Source organism: Camarhynchus parvulus, chromosome 3 (assembly GCF_901933205.1).
Source record: "Camarhynchus parvulus chromosome 3, STF_HiC, whole genome shotgun sequence".
NCBI lineage: Eukaryota > Metazoa > Chordata > Aves > Passeriformes > Thraupidae > Camarhynchus > Camarhynchus parvulus.
In genome coordinates this window covers 52,249,402-52,266,535 of record NC_044573.1, presented here as the reverse complement: position 1 = coordinate 52,266,535, position 17,134 = coordinate 52,249,402, and the positions used below count along the sequence as shown (strand labels likewise).

The 17,134-nt window shown below is 41.1% G+C and overlaps 1 protein-coding gene across 1 annotated transcript in view; it reads left to right on the top strand.

The window, feature by feature from the left end:
• The first annotated feature begins 11,121 nt into the window (after nucleotides 1-11,121).
• TULP4 (TUB like protein 4) overlaps nucleotides 11,122-17,134 on the top strand; it is a 151,050-nt gene continuing 145,037 nt past the window's right edge. The window contains 1 exon segment of the mRNA XM_030945702.1: nucleotides 11,122-11,194. The gene's annotated coding sequence lies outside the window, so the exon portion shown is untranslated.

Genomic DNA, 17,134 nt, shown 5'->3' with positions numbered 1-17,134 from the left:
TACTTGTTAACATTTTGTGATGTAAACAGTTGTTCTTGTGTAGTTATTGTAACTTGAACATGCTCATAAATTCTTCTTTTGTTAACACATGCAGAAGCTAAAGAGTTGTATTTGATAGAAGGATGAGACAGATCTCTAAAGCAAGGTAAGAGAATTTGAACGACTCAAACAACATGTTACGTGGGAAGAGAGGGATGGAAACTGAAAGTGTGGCTTCCTAGTGAAATAAAGTGATAACATTTCATTTTTATTGAAGATGATACTATTGGGCATTTTGGGTTTTTTGTTGAAACCTCAGATTTTTTAAAAAATTTGTTTATTAATGGCCTTCAAAGAAAGTTGTGTAAAAAGCAAATAAGTCTAAATGCTGTCACATATTTGGATGGTCTTATAAATTGTGGGATAAGCTAATTCTGGAGAGGGGGTTATTTTAGCAGGGGGGTTGGCAGCACAATGAGTCTGACCCTGCTCGGTCAGTATAGATAGGGGTTGTAATGACTTGGTTTGCTTGTGACCAATGCCTGAGTCCCTCTTCCTTCTCTCTGGTACAACAAATAGCCTCAGGAAGAATAATTGTCCAGTACAGTAAAGGAGGAAACTGCCAACAATCACTAGAGAGAATGGATGTGTCCTCAAAAAAGAAAATAGAGATTGCTGTTGGAAGAAAATAGAGAATGCTTTAGGAAATTCTACCATTTTACCAGAGAATGTGAGACTGACTGGATTTGACTCTGTAGCTAGACTGCCTGTGTTTCACTAAAAAAAGTAGGCATCTGAATCCATTTGAATAATAGTGGTTTTGTTTATTTGTTTAATGTACTTAAAATGATAACTGGGGGACTTGAGGGGGTTATTTTAGATTTTTGGTACTTAGTGGTGAGAGCTAGATGGCTGTCTGATGCACTGTACTAAAGCTTCTCCAAGTGCTGTTATACATTAAGAAATCCTGTTTTACAGTCTTTCCAGGTTTATAGGGTACATTCAAAAGCATATCCTCTGATTCCCTCTTTTTTTTTCCTAATGTGCCATACCAACAGATTTTACAGTTTTTTCTCACTCAGCTCTGCAGGGCCACCTCATGTGTGTGAGATCCAGAGAGCATGTGCTTTATGCATTAACAGGATTGTTTACTGTGAGCTGAAGTAAACAAGATTGTTTACTATGAATTAAAGATAGTGGTATTTCATGGTGTCATTAAAATTACTTATATTTAACCTTTCTTAGTTGGCTTCTTCACCATAAAAGTTCAGTCAGCCCCTAGGCTGACCTTTCAAAAGTAGGGCACTAAAAATAATATATAAATGTGTATACATACATATATATCTGCATATGTATCTTAATCACTCTTTAATCATATAAACCAACACAGTCTGAGAGGTATATTTTGCTCTTAAACAGTAGACCACTGAAGAAAACAGTAAGCTTTCATAATAAATTTTTTTTGCAGTTCCAAATTCCATATAAATTTTCACACTGACTCCTTGACTATCCCACAAATGATCCCATTGAAGCTGGTAGTGGTTACTGTGAAATGAGTGCATTACTCAGTATGTTAGAATTGGGTGTTTGTTTTGTAATGTAGAGTGTGGCAAGGCCTATATGTGCTATACGAAATCAAGGATTCAAAATAAGTTGAAGTTCACAGGGATGGAAGAAAAATTTCTTCCTAAATTAAGTCATTATCTTTGGGTTTATGACCTAGCAGCTAATCAGAAATGTAAACAATAGGATATGTGATATAAATTTGATGTGGACCTGAGTTTTTGTTTGGTTTTTGGTTGGTTTTTTTTTCTGAAATGTGGAATATAAGTAATGTTTTACCCATCTTTGTTTCAAATAAAAGATTTTCAGGACTGAAGAGCTGACAGTTTGAAAGCAGACCAGTAAGGGGAGCTCTTGCCAATATTTTAAGCTGCTTAAAAAAATTGTTGCAACTTGGGCAGTGCTGGGTCAGAGACTTATTGTGCTTTGGACCATCAGATATGCTTTCAGCTAGAGATGAACATTCAGCTTCAAAGTGTTCTTCTAAAAAGACGTTCACTGTTGGAGATTTGGGAATATTTTTAGCTCAGAAATTTCTTAGCTGTTTAGGTATCCAGTGTTTTCTCTCTAACAGCCATGTTACATTAAAATGATAAGTCTGAAATGTGGTCTTGCTGTCAGATGTTACTGGTAGGTCTGTGTATCTCCACACCATGAGCCTGCTTTAGAAGTTGCTCCATATTAAGTTACGTAGATTTTAGTAAGTGTAAATGAAAAGAATTCATTGTAATAAGAAGTAAGATTTATGAGTTCTTCCTCTTTATTTCCTCAAAATACAAAATGCATTGTTCCTCAAATCACATGCATTATAGGAGACCATACAACATTCAGTCTTACTGTATTTCAGTCTGCACTGGGGATTTCTGCATCTTTCTCCTTACAGTGTTGCTCATAGTGCATGGAATTGAGACATACAGAAAGTTTTTCCCTCCTTGGCCCCCAAATAAGTAGCGTTATTGGTTTACAGATATGTAATGGTAAAATTCAGCACATTCCCTAACCAAACAAAAAACTACAACACCTACCAATTAAGTTTTAATACGAGGGGCAAACCCCCCTAGGACTTTGAATATTGGGGATTGTATTTTTCATATAGACTGAAAAAGTAATTTTCTAACTTCTGATTGCTTAGCACTAAAAAGATTTAGACTAGAAACAGACTATAAAATTGCTGCCCAGTGAAAAAAAAAATCAAAGTGGAAATTTAAAAGCATTACTGCTAGCTTTTAGCTTTCTGTGCTTGAGCAATTCTAGGTGTTAGTAACAAGTGTGAAGTTCCTGGAAGAAGTCTTAAGACTCATAATACCAATGCAGGAATGTGTTTGAACACACCAAAGAAAACCCATCTAACACCAAAACTGACAGATAATTGATTTGCCACATAACTAGCCCCTCAGGAAAGAAACAGCAAAATTTCTGGATGACTACAGACTGAAGAAGTTGACTCTCAGAGCTGTACAGCCATTCATTTTTCTATTACAGAAAAGATGGCCCAGGCTGTAAATGGCAGGATATGCAGAGCCATGGGTACCCTTGCAGCTGTGAAGATCTCCCTTGCAGATAAGAGAGTGGTGCATGTTTCTGCAGTGTTGGCACAGCTCATACACTGTCAGTAGAGAGAGGTACACACACCAAGCAAATGATCTCGCACCATTTCCTGTGTTCTGTTCCTGATGTACCAAAGCTAGAGGGGTGACATGGGAGGGCAAAAGAGAAAAAAGGCAGGAAAGAGGGGGAAGAGTATTTTAGGCTTGTAACTAGTATTTCCTGTTAATTTTGAAATTTAACAAGATCAGAAGAAGAATAAGGATTAAAAAGTTTACTTGCAATTAACTAGATCTTAATTGGTTTACAAAAGGCTCTGTGTTTATCCAACCAGAGACCAATTATATTTCTTAATATTTATCCTACTTAATATTTCTAAATATCAGTTTCTTAATATTATTATTAAATATTAAATACTAAAATTATATTAAATATTAAATATTAATTTCTTAATACTTCACCTACCTTTCTTAATATTACACCTGCTAGTCTACTTGGCTCTGTCCTGAATGGGACCACTTTTTTCTGTGGAATGATAGTATAGTTTTACTTCCTCTTAATCTCTTAATTCTCCTACACTGGCAACTTTATTGTGTGTAAGACATGTTTTGTCTGTGTGTCATGTCATTGGATATACAGGTATTCCAGAAGCTAGAGTTTCAGCAGAAGTGAGTAACCCTGGAATAATGATGACCTTCTGAATCATCAACCAGATACGAAAGAAAAATTTCTCTTCAGCTGTAAAATGAAGCATGTTCCCTATATTTAATTTTACTTTTGGTCTAAACAGAGACTAATTTTATCTTTTGATATTAGGAAAGTTATAAAATCAGTATAAAACTGAAGAAAAAAGAAGCCTGGTTTCTTAATGAATATTTGAACTCAATATTGTTAAGCACAACCACATCAAGGCCAATGTAATGAAGGACTGTGATAGCTTTTAGTGTTGGTCAGGTTGCCTTTTGGGCAGAGGGAGCTGCAAATAGCACTTGAGAGGAGCCCTAGAGGAAGAATGAGGAGTGGGCAAAACTAAGCATCTGACCAAATCTGTCAGGAGGACTAGAGAACCTGAAGTCTTGGAATCAGTAAATGTTTCCCCTTTAGGCTTTGACTAGGGTTTTTTAAAGCTATTTCTGCCTGTTTAGCCTGCTGTGTGACAGCAGGAGCCAGAAGGAGCTGTAGGGAGTGGGAAGGAAAAATTCTGAGGGTGGATGTGTTTCAGAAGGTGGTTCCTAAAGTAGTTTGCTGCAAGTATGAAAAACTAGACCAAATTGAGACTGTCTTTTCAACGTGCAGTTATTCTAGCTCATTTTTTAATTCACTATAAAACAAAAGAAACTGTGAAGGTCCAACAAAAAACTTTTGTTTGACTTGGTAGCTATGAGAAGCAATCCACTACACTCTAAATTTGAAACAGTGAAGGAAGCTTTCATGTAATGCATTTTTGCATTGTCATCATAGTTACTTGAATATCATAACCAAAGCGAGTCATAAAAACAAATAGAGCAGACTGTGAATATAGTCTGCCTGGACTTTAGTAAAGCCTTTGACACCATTTCTCACTGCATTCTCCTGGAGAAGCTGGCTGCTCATGGTTTGGCCTCGTGCTGTTTGCTGGGTTAAAAGCTGGCTGGATGGCAGGGCCCAGAGAGAGGTGGTCAATGGTGCTGCATCCAGCTGTCACTCTGTCACTTGTGGTAGGCTGTACTGGGGTCAGTCCTGTTTAAAAACTTTATCAGTGGTCTGGACAAGGGCATTCAGGGCATCTTCAATCAGTTTGCAGGTGACACCAAGGTAGGTGAGAGTGTTGATGTGCTGGAGGGCAGGAAGGCTCTGCAGAGGGATCTGGACAGGCTGGACCAGTGGGCTGAGGCCAGTGGTACGAGATTCAATAAGGCCAAGTGCCAGGTCCTGCCCTTGGGTCACAACAGCCCCAGGCAGGGCTACAGGCTGGGAAAGAGTGGCTGGGAAGGACCTGGGGGTGCTGGTCAGCAGCTGAGCATAAGCCAGCTGTGCCCAGGTAGCCAAGAAGGCCGATGGCATCCTGGCCTGGATCAGCAATGGTGTGGCCAGCAGGAGCAGGGCAGGGATTGTCCCCCTGTACTCAGCACTGGTGAGGCTGCACCTCAAATCCTGAGATCAGTTCTGGGCCTGTTACTACAACAAAGATACTGAAGCATGGGAGTGAGTCCAAAGAAGGGGAACTGAGCTGGTGAAGGGTTGGAGCACAAATCTTACAAGGAATGGCTATGGGAGCTGGGTGTTTAGCCTGCAGAAAAGAAGGCTCATGGGAGACCTTATCACTCTCTACAACAAAGTGAAAGGAGGTTGTGGTGGGGTGTGGGTTGGTCTCTTTTCCCAAGTAACAAGTGATAAGAGGAAATGGCCTCCAGTTTTGCCAGGGGAGGTTTAGTTTGGATATTAGGAAAAATTTCTTCACCAAAATGTTGGTCTGGCATTGGAACAGGTTGCCCAGGGAAGTGGTGGAATCACCAGCTCTGGAAGTGTTCAAATGGCATATGGATGTGGCACTTGGGTACATAGTCTTATGGTAACCATGGCAGTGCTGGGTTAACAGTTGGACTTGGTGATCTTTGAGGTCTTTCCCAACCTTAATGATTCTATGATTCTACATCATGCTTACTCTCTGGGAGAAAGAGACCTTTCCTTGCCCAACAATATTTCTTAACATTTAGGGAGGAAAGGGGTTTTGCAGTCCTTACACTGAGTGGCATTACTGTAAGGTGGAGGTCTCAAGGGGGAACAAACATAGAAAATTGAATGCTAATAAGGATAACCAGACCTTTCACATCTAGAATTTATTTTTGTGTCCTTCTAACACTGGGATTAAAAGGATCAGTGAAATCCCTAATCAGGTATTCATGAAAGTAAGGGTTGTTTCTTAAATAATTTTGTTTGGACACAGAGCTGCTTTCCATCACTGTATTATATTTTGCTAAAACCATTAAAAATGCAAAAAGTCATCATATTCTTGCAGTGTATTTTTCTGAATCTAGGTTGAAATGTGGGATTTTCCCAGTGGAATAAATGGACTTAAATATTTGGTCATGTTCCTGTATAGAACTACCCACGATAATGCAGGCACTATGCTGTAATTAAGCTGGGTTTAATTTGGGTGTTTTTTAAAATGAATTAACATTTGATTTTGCAACAGTCTCTGTCATATCTTCTAAAATGGAAGGTGATAGTACAGAGTACACTAATTTGGGACTCTGGTGCTAAACTGTGCTTAAGACCTTGAATATTTTGGTGGCTTTTCTCATATTTCACATTTTTCAAGATTTCTCTATTTTTGTATTTGAATATTATTTCTGTTGAATTTGGGGGCAGGGACGGGGGGAAGCACTGCTTAAATTTTGCTGTGCTGTCCTTTTACTTAAGCTGCTCATGAGACCAGACTTGGAAATAACAGGTTTTGAAGAAATTATATATGGTATGTGTCTCTTTAGATTTAAGCTGAAAAAGATATACATTTATATCTCAGCCATTAAGGCCCTTGTCAGAAAAGCCTAGGGAGCTTGGAAGTATTTCTACCAGCTGCTATTTGTTTTAATATTCTAATGTGCTCTTTGCTAAGAAAGTTATGTTAATTTATCTTTTTTATATTGTAGACATATTCAAAGGGCTCACATTGAACTAGGGTTTCATAATGCTGGACTTCTTGTGAAGTGCATAAAAAGGGAGCCTAACCTGATGCAGTAAGTAAAGTAGGCAAAATTACTCTGTTTAATAGAGTAACACACAGATAGTCATGTCTATTTCTCCTGGCCCTCCTTAGTACCCATTTCAAGTTTAATTTAATTCTTCAATGTAATTGATCAGCACACTGTATGGACCAGCACACTCTTTTTCATATTCCAGAACTCTCTTTGAAATTCTGGGAGTATTAGCTTCTTTCATGATGTCATTAAATATCTTACAGGTATTCTCTTGCTGACTGACAGATGCAGATTTTTCTTCTCTCTTTTCACTTGATGCCTTCAGTTTAAAATTTTCAAGTCCTTCAATTCATGATTTTGTACTATCATATTTAATCCTATTCTTTTTAGTGGTCTGCTTCTGAGGACATCCATTGTTTTCTGAATGATGTATCTATTTTGAGTCTAGGCTGTATTGTTGATCCTCATGTTTCTGTGATCAGCAAATGTTATTAGCACACTCATATTTTTGTTCTAAAGTCACCTAAAAATATTAGAAAGAACAGTATCATGACTAATTCTTGAGGGACTGCATTTATTGTATCTCCTCAGTCTGTTTTCTTTGGAGCACCATCCACTGTCACACTTAACTAGTTCTGATCCCTTGCCATCTGTACTAATCTTCATCTCTTCAGTTATTATCTTGTGTGGCATAATTTGAAATACTATGTAAAATTTAAAAAAAAACCAAAAAACAACCCACACATGAATACATTTGCCTTGTGTAACAGTGTAGTGGTTTGACCCTGGCTGGATGCCAGGACTCACCAAAGCCATTCTGTCACACCCCTCCACAACTGAACATGGGAGAGAAAAGAGTTCATGGGCTGAGTTAAGGACAGAGAGGGATCACTCACCAAAGACTGTCATGGCCAAATCAGACTTGAATTAGAGATATTAATTGAATTTATTATTAACAAAATCAGAGCAGGATAATGAGAAGTAAAATAAGACCTTAAAAACACCTTCCCCTGCCACCCCTCCCTCCTTCCCTGCTCCACCTCCTCCCCCTCTGTGGTGCAGGGAGACAGGGAATGGGGGTTCTGGTCATTTCATCACCATATGTTTCTCTCACTGCTCAGGGAGAAGACTCCTTCCCCTGCTCCAGCATGGGGTGCCTCCCATGGGAGACAGTTCTCCATGAACTTCTCCAGTGTGAGTCCATCCCACGGGCAACAGTCCTCCCCAAATGCTGCAATGTGGTCACTGCTCCATCGGATGGAGTCCTGCAGGCACAGCCTGCTCCAGCCTGGGCTCCCCACAGGGTCACGAGTCCTACCAGGAATGCTGCTCCAGTGTGAACTTCTCTCTGAGGGGCTGCAGGTCTTGTTTTCCCTGTTCATATCTTGAAGAAGGGGGGCAAAATATATGTGGAAGGTTGGAGCTGCTTCCGTAACAAAAACAAGGCAGGAGGAAGCTGGAGTGAACAGCCAGGTGAGTGGAGGGTTTGGTCAATCCTCCTTCAACTTGGCTATTCCCTCAGCTATGGAGGAAATCCTTGCTCTGTTGGGGAATCTGCACAGGTTAGCTGACTTGTTTCTCTTTTTCTGATGTGTTCCTCTGTGGTGAAGGAAAATGCAGGGCAAGGTACATCAAAAGGAAATGCCTTTTGGAATCAGTTGAGCATATGAAACTAACAAAAATGCATTAAGTTTACGTGTGGAAGGAGTGAATAGATTTGCATGTGAAAAAAGGGAGCAACTTTGTGCATGAAACTCTCTAATGCATTAAAAATGGGACAGTCATTCATGCTGTAAATCCAGATGGAGGTGAAGGAGGAAAGTAGAATAGTGGAGGCATCTACAAAAGCAGTTTTTGCATTGCAAGACACTTCAGTACCTATTCTAGGCTCTGTGAGGTAGTGTTCTGCAAGGTGAATTCTGTGTGCCTTTTTTTTTACGACCTATAAAGGAAATTTTTCTATTTCTTTTAATTTTTATACTGTTAGCGCCATAATCTAATGAACTGGTACTTTAGGTCAGACTTTAGTAGACTGGAGGAGGAAGGGATGAGCAGGCTGGTGAAGGAAAAAGTTGTCTATTTCCTTTGGGTTTTATATGTTTTGTGTAGATCTTCAAAAATATTGTGAAGTGTGAATTAAGTATGCTTTAAAATGCTTCATTATCCTAGAGAGGTACCTTTAATCACAGTAAAATACGGTTCCAAAAAGTACAAAGTAGTTTCACAAACCTGATGCAATAGAGCAGTGTTATTTTCCCAAGTGTGGTCTCCTGTTGCACTTATAGAGCAACAGTGTCCCGTAGGCAAGTTACAGGACCGTGGTCCATTGCTATAAATAGTAGAGATCTTAACTTCTATTTTCACTTTGGAAGATGAGGCCTTGTCTTATCTGTAAGGATACCCCTGGTTTCCACTCAATCAGATTACTGACTTCATCTGAGATTGCTGTAGCTTCCCTTCTGCACATAGAGGAATGCTGTAGTCCATCCCCAGCATGGAAAAAGATCTTGTTGATTCACACATGCAGATGAAAAAGATGGGAGATTGTTCCTCTGTTGCAAGGTTTAAACACCTGAAGTATCTGGTTCTAGTTCCTGGGACTCTTGTGCATCTGTGTAAATTCATTTTTGGAAGACAATTGTGTATGTTGATAGAGTGAGACGGAACAAACATCTTCCCATGTATTTTCCTTTGCTCCTCATCACACAACAGGGTGAAGAATGGGTGGGATTCCTGCAAGGTATCACTCATGGTCATAGGGTATAGAGGCTGGTGAACAACTACCAAACAGATTTCTCTTGTGATTAGGAACAGCCACAGCTTCTCACGCAGCTCAAAGGGGACTCCGTGTGGGCAACACTGTTGCACCACAGTTAATGTGCCTGGGGTGAAGAGGACAGGATTACCAAGGCAATTTAAAGCTGCAGTGGGGCTTTGCAAACCTCTCTCTGATATTTTTTTTCTTTCCTACCTAAATTTAATTCCTATGATGGCCAGTAAACTAGGAATTGAGCTAAGACACAGATAGCTGAAGTCAGACACAAGAATTGAGTGAACAGTAGTTGGAACTATTCTGGCTCCTCAAAAATTTCTACTGAAATGTATGAAGTATAAGCCTACCAGTGGTGGTGATGGCAGTGGGCAATTCAGGGACGAACCTGTTCTTCACAGCTCATCAGTTGATAATAACTCTGTAATGCACCCAGAAATGGAGATTGTTATTTTATTTATTTAGCTATAGGATCTTTCAAGAGGTGTCCCAGGGTTTAGCTGTGTAGTGTAACTGAAAATCTTCAATAAAAAGCAACTTATTTTTCTAAATGAGAATTTTATTAATGGGCAAAATGTATACCCAACTCTAACACATTATCTCAGGCTTCAGTCTTTCAGATTTTTGCACATGTAGCTGGTCCTCTGGAACAAAGTTTGTCCCCTTCTTGCTATAGGTTGTAAGATAAAATCCTTATGGAGCTTTGGGCAATGGTGTGAAAAATATTTACCTTTTTAGTTTCTGAAATGGTCTGTAAGTTTTGATTACTAAAGCCAGCAGGGGCTAGGGCCTTTTCACTTCCTGCTCCCCATGTACTATCCCTTGGATGGCTTTTCTAGAGCTGATAATTGCAGTTCGTTCGAGGTTTTCTTAAACTACTGAGTGCTTCACACCTTTCATGTTCAGGCATTTTGTTATTCCGTTCTGAAGAAAGTGAATGTGCATTGAATGTGATACCAGAACACATCATCAGAGTTTGCTTTTACCGAGGCTCCCCGAGGTCTTGTAGTGTTGGTATCTCTGGACTGTATCCCAAATTTCCAAGTTTGAAGGATAAAGGCATTCTCTCCGACAAGACACCCCCGTGACCCATTACTGTAAGCATTATTTTCTGGGACCAAAGGTTACGCTTAGCATGGAACACTGGTCAGCACTGGTAATTTTCGCTCGCTGTGTTTGGTGTGAATCAAAAATGCAGGAATACAGCGCTTGTTATTCCTGCGGGGAGGAGTGCGAAGTACACGATGGGGCTCGATGCCCCAGATATTGACACCAACTTACTTCCCTTCCTTCTCAGCCCCGAAGGCAGGAAGGGCAAGCCCGCTCTCAGCGCTTTACTGTCACATCACGCCCGCTACTGTGGTTCCAGCGGGCGGTGAGGAGCTGGGGGGGCACAGGGATTTTTGCCCCGTCAGACGAGCTGCTACCACGCCAGGCTGCGGTGTGTCCCCGCCGTGGCCGTGCCCCGGCCGGGTCCCGCGGGCCGGGCTTGGGGCCATCGCCGCTCCCGGCGGGGCCCATCCCGGCCCATCCCCGCTCCCGGCGCGGCCGGGCGGGCGGCGGGGCGGAGCCGGGCCGGGGCAGGGCGGCGGTCACGTGGCGGGGTCACGTGGCGGGGGAGCCGGGCCCAGCCGCCGCCGCCGCCGCTCCGGGAGCGGTGAGAGACGGAGCCGGGAGGGCGGGCAGGGGAAGGAGGGAGGGGAACAGGGAGCGGGAGGGAGGGAGCCCCGCGGGCGCGAGTGGCCGCCGCCCGCTCCGCCGCCGCTGTCGCGCCGAGGTGAGTGCGGGATGGGCCGGGCGCTGTGCGGGGCCGCGGGCGGCTCCGGTGCTGTTTTCCTTTTGTTCCGGTGGGCGCCGGCCGCCGGCAGGGCGGTCCCGCTCCCTGCGGGCCGGGGTCCCGGTGCGCCGCCGGGACGTGTGCGTCCGCCGTGTGCCGCGAGCCGCGTCCTTCCCGCCGCGGTTCCCCCGCGCCCGGCGGGCACCGGCCGGGATGAGCCCCGGGAAGGCGGGCGGGAGGTGTCCGGAGCCCCCGTCCTGCCCGTACACCTGCGGCTCCGGGCTGTGGGGCGGGGGTGGTGCCCGCCGTCCCTCCCCCGGAGGTCCGGGAGCGGCCGGGGGGTCCGGGAGCCCCGGGCGGCGGCGGCGGGGAGGGAAGCGCCGGCTCCGGCATCACCTGTGACTCCGCGCACCGCCCGTAGCGCTGCCATTTGTAAATATTTTTGTCTTTTTCTTCTGTTTTTTTCCCCTTCCCGCTCCGTCCGCGCCGTGCCCCCGCCTCAGCGGGGTTGGGGGTGGCGGGGGGCGCGCGGCTCGGAGCCGTGCCCCGCGATGTGCCGAGATCCGCCTCGGGAGCGCAACTCCTTCGCATTCTTTGTGTTGTGGCTTCTCGTCGTGCCTTTCCGTAAGCGTCTGTGCGCGAACGTGTTCCAGCACCTTGGCTTCCTAAAGGTTTCCGAAAAAGTGCAGGAATCGTTTACCAGTTTAGTGCTTAAATTTGACTGAGGCATTAGAACAGGCGATTAAAACCAGCTGTATGGGGTGAGATCAAAGGTCTGGCTTGTTTGGATTGCCGTTTCTGCAAGTGGCACATAGCAGATGCTTAGGAAACACCATAACAACAGGGTGAGCGTGCTGTGATTCTTTGGGAAACCAGCCAGGCCTCCAGCAATTTGAGGTTAAGGGATTGCCTGAGTCAAATGTGATGTTTTTGTATTTAAGAGTCCTTTTTTGCCCGTGGCTTAGATATACATGTTTTTCAAACAAGAACTAAACAAAGGCCTCTTAATAGAAAATGTTTATCTTAAAAAAAATACGGTTGCACTCATATTATTGTCATAGGTAGTTTCATTTTGCCAGGATTAAATTTGCCTGTCCAAGGATTACTGATTCATGAGCAACATCTGTGTTTTGAATAGGTAAGGGGTATTTGCAATGGATATTTTCTATCTATGAAAACTGTAAATAAAAAAATGTTTCTTAATGTTTGTTTTTACAAATAATTTGCAAATTTGAATCTTAAAGTATCTGTTTAATAAAATGAAGTATAGTAAGAGCTGTGTCAAAATAGCAAGTGTTTTGCCATAATACGATATTGACAGCTTTGGAGACGATCACATGAACCGCTAACATTTAACTGTTTATACTTAAGCTTAAAGACTTAAATTGTTGTCTCATTGCATCAAGATTTCTGGTAAAATTATTTTGAGGATACCATCACAGATTTTTCCACAATAGCAAAATCATGGTGATCCCCAGGGATGCCAGCTATCAGCTTGATCCTGTAATCCTAATTCAAGAAATAGCTTCATGCCAGCAGTTCCTAACCTGATTGCTCTTATAAGGAACATTTGTGCGAGTGGGCCTCATTTTTCACAGGCAGTGGGAATGTCAGGCAAAGTAGAGCTATTTCAAAAACCTGCATATTCCCCCACGCCCCCAATGGAATTTTGTAAGAAGGTCATTAGCAGTTTCTTGGGGGCTGAAAGGAGGTAGTGGGTTGATAGTATATATAGACAGCTATTTATAAGATTAAAAATAGCTTAGAAAACTGACAACTATAACTGTTATGAATGATTTTCATAGAAAGACAATTTATTGTTTTGTACATTGCATCACTGCTTCTGACAACAGATTGGATTTCTCACCTAGTCAACAGATGTTTATTGTAAAACCCTTAATACATTCATTATTCTATGAAAACCCTACTCATGTTGAACTATACTGAGCCTGTGGTGGACAGCTTAAAATATTCATTATATTTCCTTCAGTAAGGCAATGAATAGATTTAAATGGTTCTATTGTGAACTTGCACCAAGAAAGCTGTTGTAGTGCAGCTGATTCATTTTTATCACAAAAAGTTGATTGATTCAACTGAACTTTCAAATAAAATCCATTTTGTTTATAGCTAGCCTTTAGAAAAAGTTGTACTTGTTTTATGTAATTATTAAGCATACTTACAATATGCAGCTTTTAGCATTGCTTTTCATTAGTAGGTCTCAAAGCATCTTGCAAAAGAATTCAGTGTAATTATTCTCTTCTTATCTTAGGGTAATTATTATGCTATCTAGTGCTCATAAAGAGATCATTGTCTGCTGTGATTGCTATAAGAAGCTCTATATGAAGGTCTAATGATAAAATCAGACCTTCTGATTTAGTTCTTTTTTTATACAATAAAACCCCAACAAACTCACCTTTCTGTTTCTGTTGTTCATTTAATGAGGACTGATGTAATTTCATACCATACCTTCCATGCCATTGTTGGGAGCTAAGCCTGTGCTTTATGGAGGACAGACTTCCTAATGTCAGAAGAAACCTTGCTGAAGGCTTAACTAAATTCATTGATGAGTTAGGAAATGCTTCAGGACAGTTCCTGTTAAGGTGATACAGGTACCAGTGGTGCATGTCTCTAGTTCAGTTCCCAGGCAGCTTGACTGCTCAGAGAGTTTGTCCATATATCTCTTGATATTGATCAGGATAAAAAAAAGTGTGTGGGAATGAGTGAGGTACATGTCCAGCATTCTCTTATGTGTTTTACTTCATCTTTACTGTGGTAGAGCTGGTAGAAATGGTACAGAATCTTTCATTTTTTAGAGTCACCATCAGTGTCTCATTTTTGTAATGCATCTGGTGGCAGAACAATTTCTCGTGCTAGGAATATGAAGTACACATCTTTAAGTTGTTTTCCAACTGTATCAGTTGGGATGTGCAGTTGATTATTACTAATTATTAGTGCATTTTCATAGTTACTTAGGACTTGAGGTCTTATGATGGGTTGATAGTTGGCAAAATAAAACAAAAAGTTGGTGGTTTTTCTAAAATTCAAGATAATGTATTAGGCCATTGTCATTTAGGGATAAAATACAAATTAGGAAATGTATGGTAAATTTGATAATGGAAAGATTATAACTTGAAAACTGTATGGTGTAATATATGCTAAATAATATGGAAACTGTATTCTAGACAGTGTAATGCTATCAAGAAACAGAAGCTATAACTACAGATATAAGAAGAAGATCTAGAAGAAGTTATAGAAGATCTGTAACTTAGATCTCAGTTGTAAACCTTTTATTAAGGCTTACCTACTGTAATGAAATGTTTGTCAAAAGTTGGGCATGTGTAGTCAGTGATTTTGGTTGTCTCTCTGTAGAAACAATGCCTTCTTGTTTGGCAGACTTCCATTTAGATTTCGCTTAGATTTGTGTGGCTTTGGATTATTTGGAAAAAGGTCCAAGAGGAAATGTTTTGAGAAGTCCAGTTTCAAGAAACTGCCTGCTGCTGTGCTCGTTGTTTTTGTGTGACTCTTGTTTTGATCCCTGCTTTTATTATTTAATCCATTGTTTCTCTATTGTGTAGTTCTTGATTAATGCCTTTGTTTACATCATTTTACAGTATTTAAAACTTTAGAATCTTTTAAATGTTTCACAATAATAGTTTTCACTTTGTGCTCACACCCGTGAAAGGCCTCAGTATTAATCTGCTTTGTGCCATGTCCTTGAAAGCTGTACTATACCAGATCTGGTCTGGAGAACCTCCCACTGGAAAGCTGGGCTGTGTGGTGTGGAGGTCCTTTGTTGCCTTCTGCATAGTTTGAGAGCTAACAGACCCAGCTGGTAGTCATACACTTTCCTGGTGCCCTGGCTTGAATAGTCTCCAACATCCTTGTCTAGTGCAAAATACTCTTTGCAAAACATTCCCTTGAAGGCTGACTCTCCCATTAGAATAGAAAGATCTAGCATTTCTCAATACTCGCATCAATCCATCCTATAAGTTCCTCCTCTGCTTTGTACGTGCCACAGAATAGATTCCTCTCCTTAGAAAACACTCTTTTCATGACATGTTTGTTGAAGCAAATATCTAGCAGCTGAACTGTTTTCTAAATAAAATCCTTGTATATCTCTTGTTTCACTAGTTTGAAAAGTAAATTTCAATGGTGGCCAAATCCATGCATATAGCCATTTAAAGAGAATTGGTACAAGTACTTTACCAGGGGTCTCTGCCACTACTTAAACAGACAAAAGACACAAAAAGGAGCCATAAATTTTGGACACAATATGCAAGAAAAGAATCCGTCTGCATGTATAGCAAGAATATGATAGAAGAGCAGTGTTTCGAGGATAAGTAGCAAGTGAAGTTATTGGGAAAAGCAAAGGTTGACTGCCTGCTGTGATTGTGATGGATCACAGTCCACAGGAGACTCTTTAGTTGGAGAAAGACCATAACTAACAAAATTCTTAAATGAGGGAGAAAGCACTCTCACTTTTATTATCTTTTGGATGCAGTACCTAATAAAATGGGAACCTTGGTCTTTTGAGCATGCAAGCATTAGTAGCAATGTTATTGCTGTCTCTGCCTTATGAAGAACAGATCTCTCTATTCTATTGGAATGGTGGGATGACTTTTATGAAATCTTTTCAGCTGTAAATAACTAAAAAATGAAACACAACCCTGGAGATCTACCTATCTAAAATCTGATTAAAATACACAGAAGGTAGATTGACTAACACAAATCCTGCCTTGCAGATCATAGATGGTATGGATAATAGTTACTGTTGTATAAAAATAGAAAAAATGTTACCCATAAAGCTATTTTAAGTGTTAAGCAAAACTTTTAAGGGGGAGTGAATTCAGCTAAGGGAGAGGGTGGAAGAGTTACATACTTGTGGTGTCTTCCCCAGCTCTCACGAGTCATGTAAGTATATTAAGAACTGTTACTATATAAATATCCTGCTGCCATACAAGTGCCCTACATAGTGTTTGGAAATGAGGGACTTGAACAGTGTAGGTGTTGAACCAGCTTTAGATATTGTACCTTCTTTTTTCCCAGGCACAAAAATATGGACCTATGAATGGCATATCAGCTGAGACAAGAGGTGTTTCTGCATTGGTATCTTGTTTTTAACAGTGAATGACAGCAGATGCCCAGGCCAGAGTATGATGGGGTGTGCAAATAGCTGAGTGTCTGAAGGGAAGTGTCACTGGGTTCTAGCAGGGTGCACTTTAGGGGGTCTGTGGGCAGATGGCATTTAATCATTTGGGTTTTAATAGTTGTGGTGAATTAATGCCATCTTTTTTTGAACCCTTGATTGCTTTAGCATCTGCAGCATGCTGTGGAACAAGGATAACAAGTTTAACATGTCCATTTTTAGTTCGTCTGTTGCCAGGTTAAGAGTTACAATCCTCCACACCTTTAATTTGCTTGATGTAAAACCCTGGATTTTTCAATTTGTAAAATTTGATAAGAAACTTCTATGGATAAAGTTGAGTGCTTGATGTGGAACACATGGAATGTCAGGCCTTGTATGCGAACTCCTGTTTGCTGTGAAACATAAAGAAAGGACTCTTCATAAAAGTTCTTTTCACTTTGAATAAAGTCCATTCATCTTAACATGGAACCTGAGAAATGCTTATAGTGAGTTTTGCTCTCAGTAGTGTATATTTTTGTAAAGACTGTGGAGTTCCTATCTACTGTATATGAATTCTATCTATAGAAACATTGTGAGCATAAAAAGCTGGCCTTTCTATAGTTGCATAGTAGAAGACTGGTATTATATGCATATTTGTCCCATTAGTCATTCAAAAAAGAAAAGACATTCCTGAA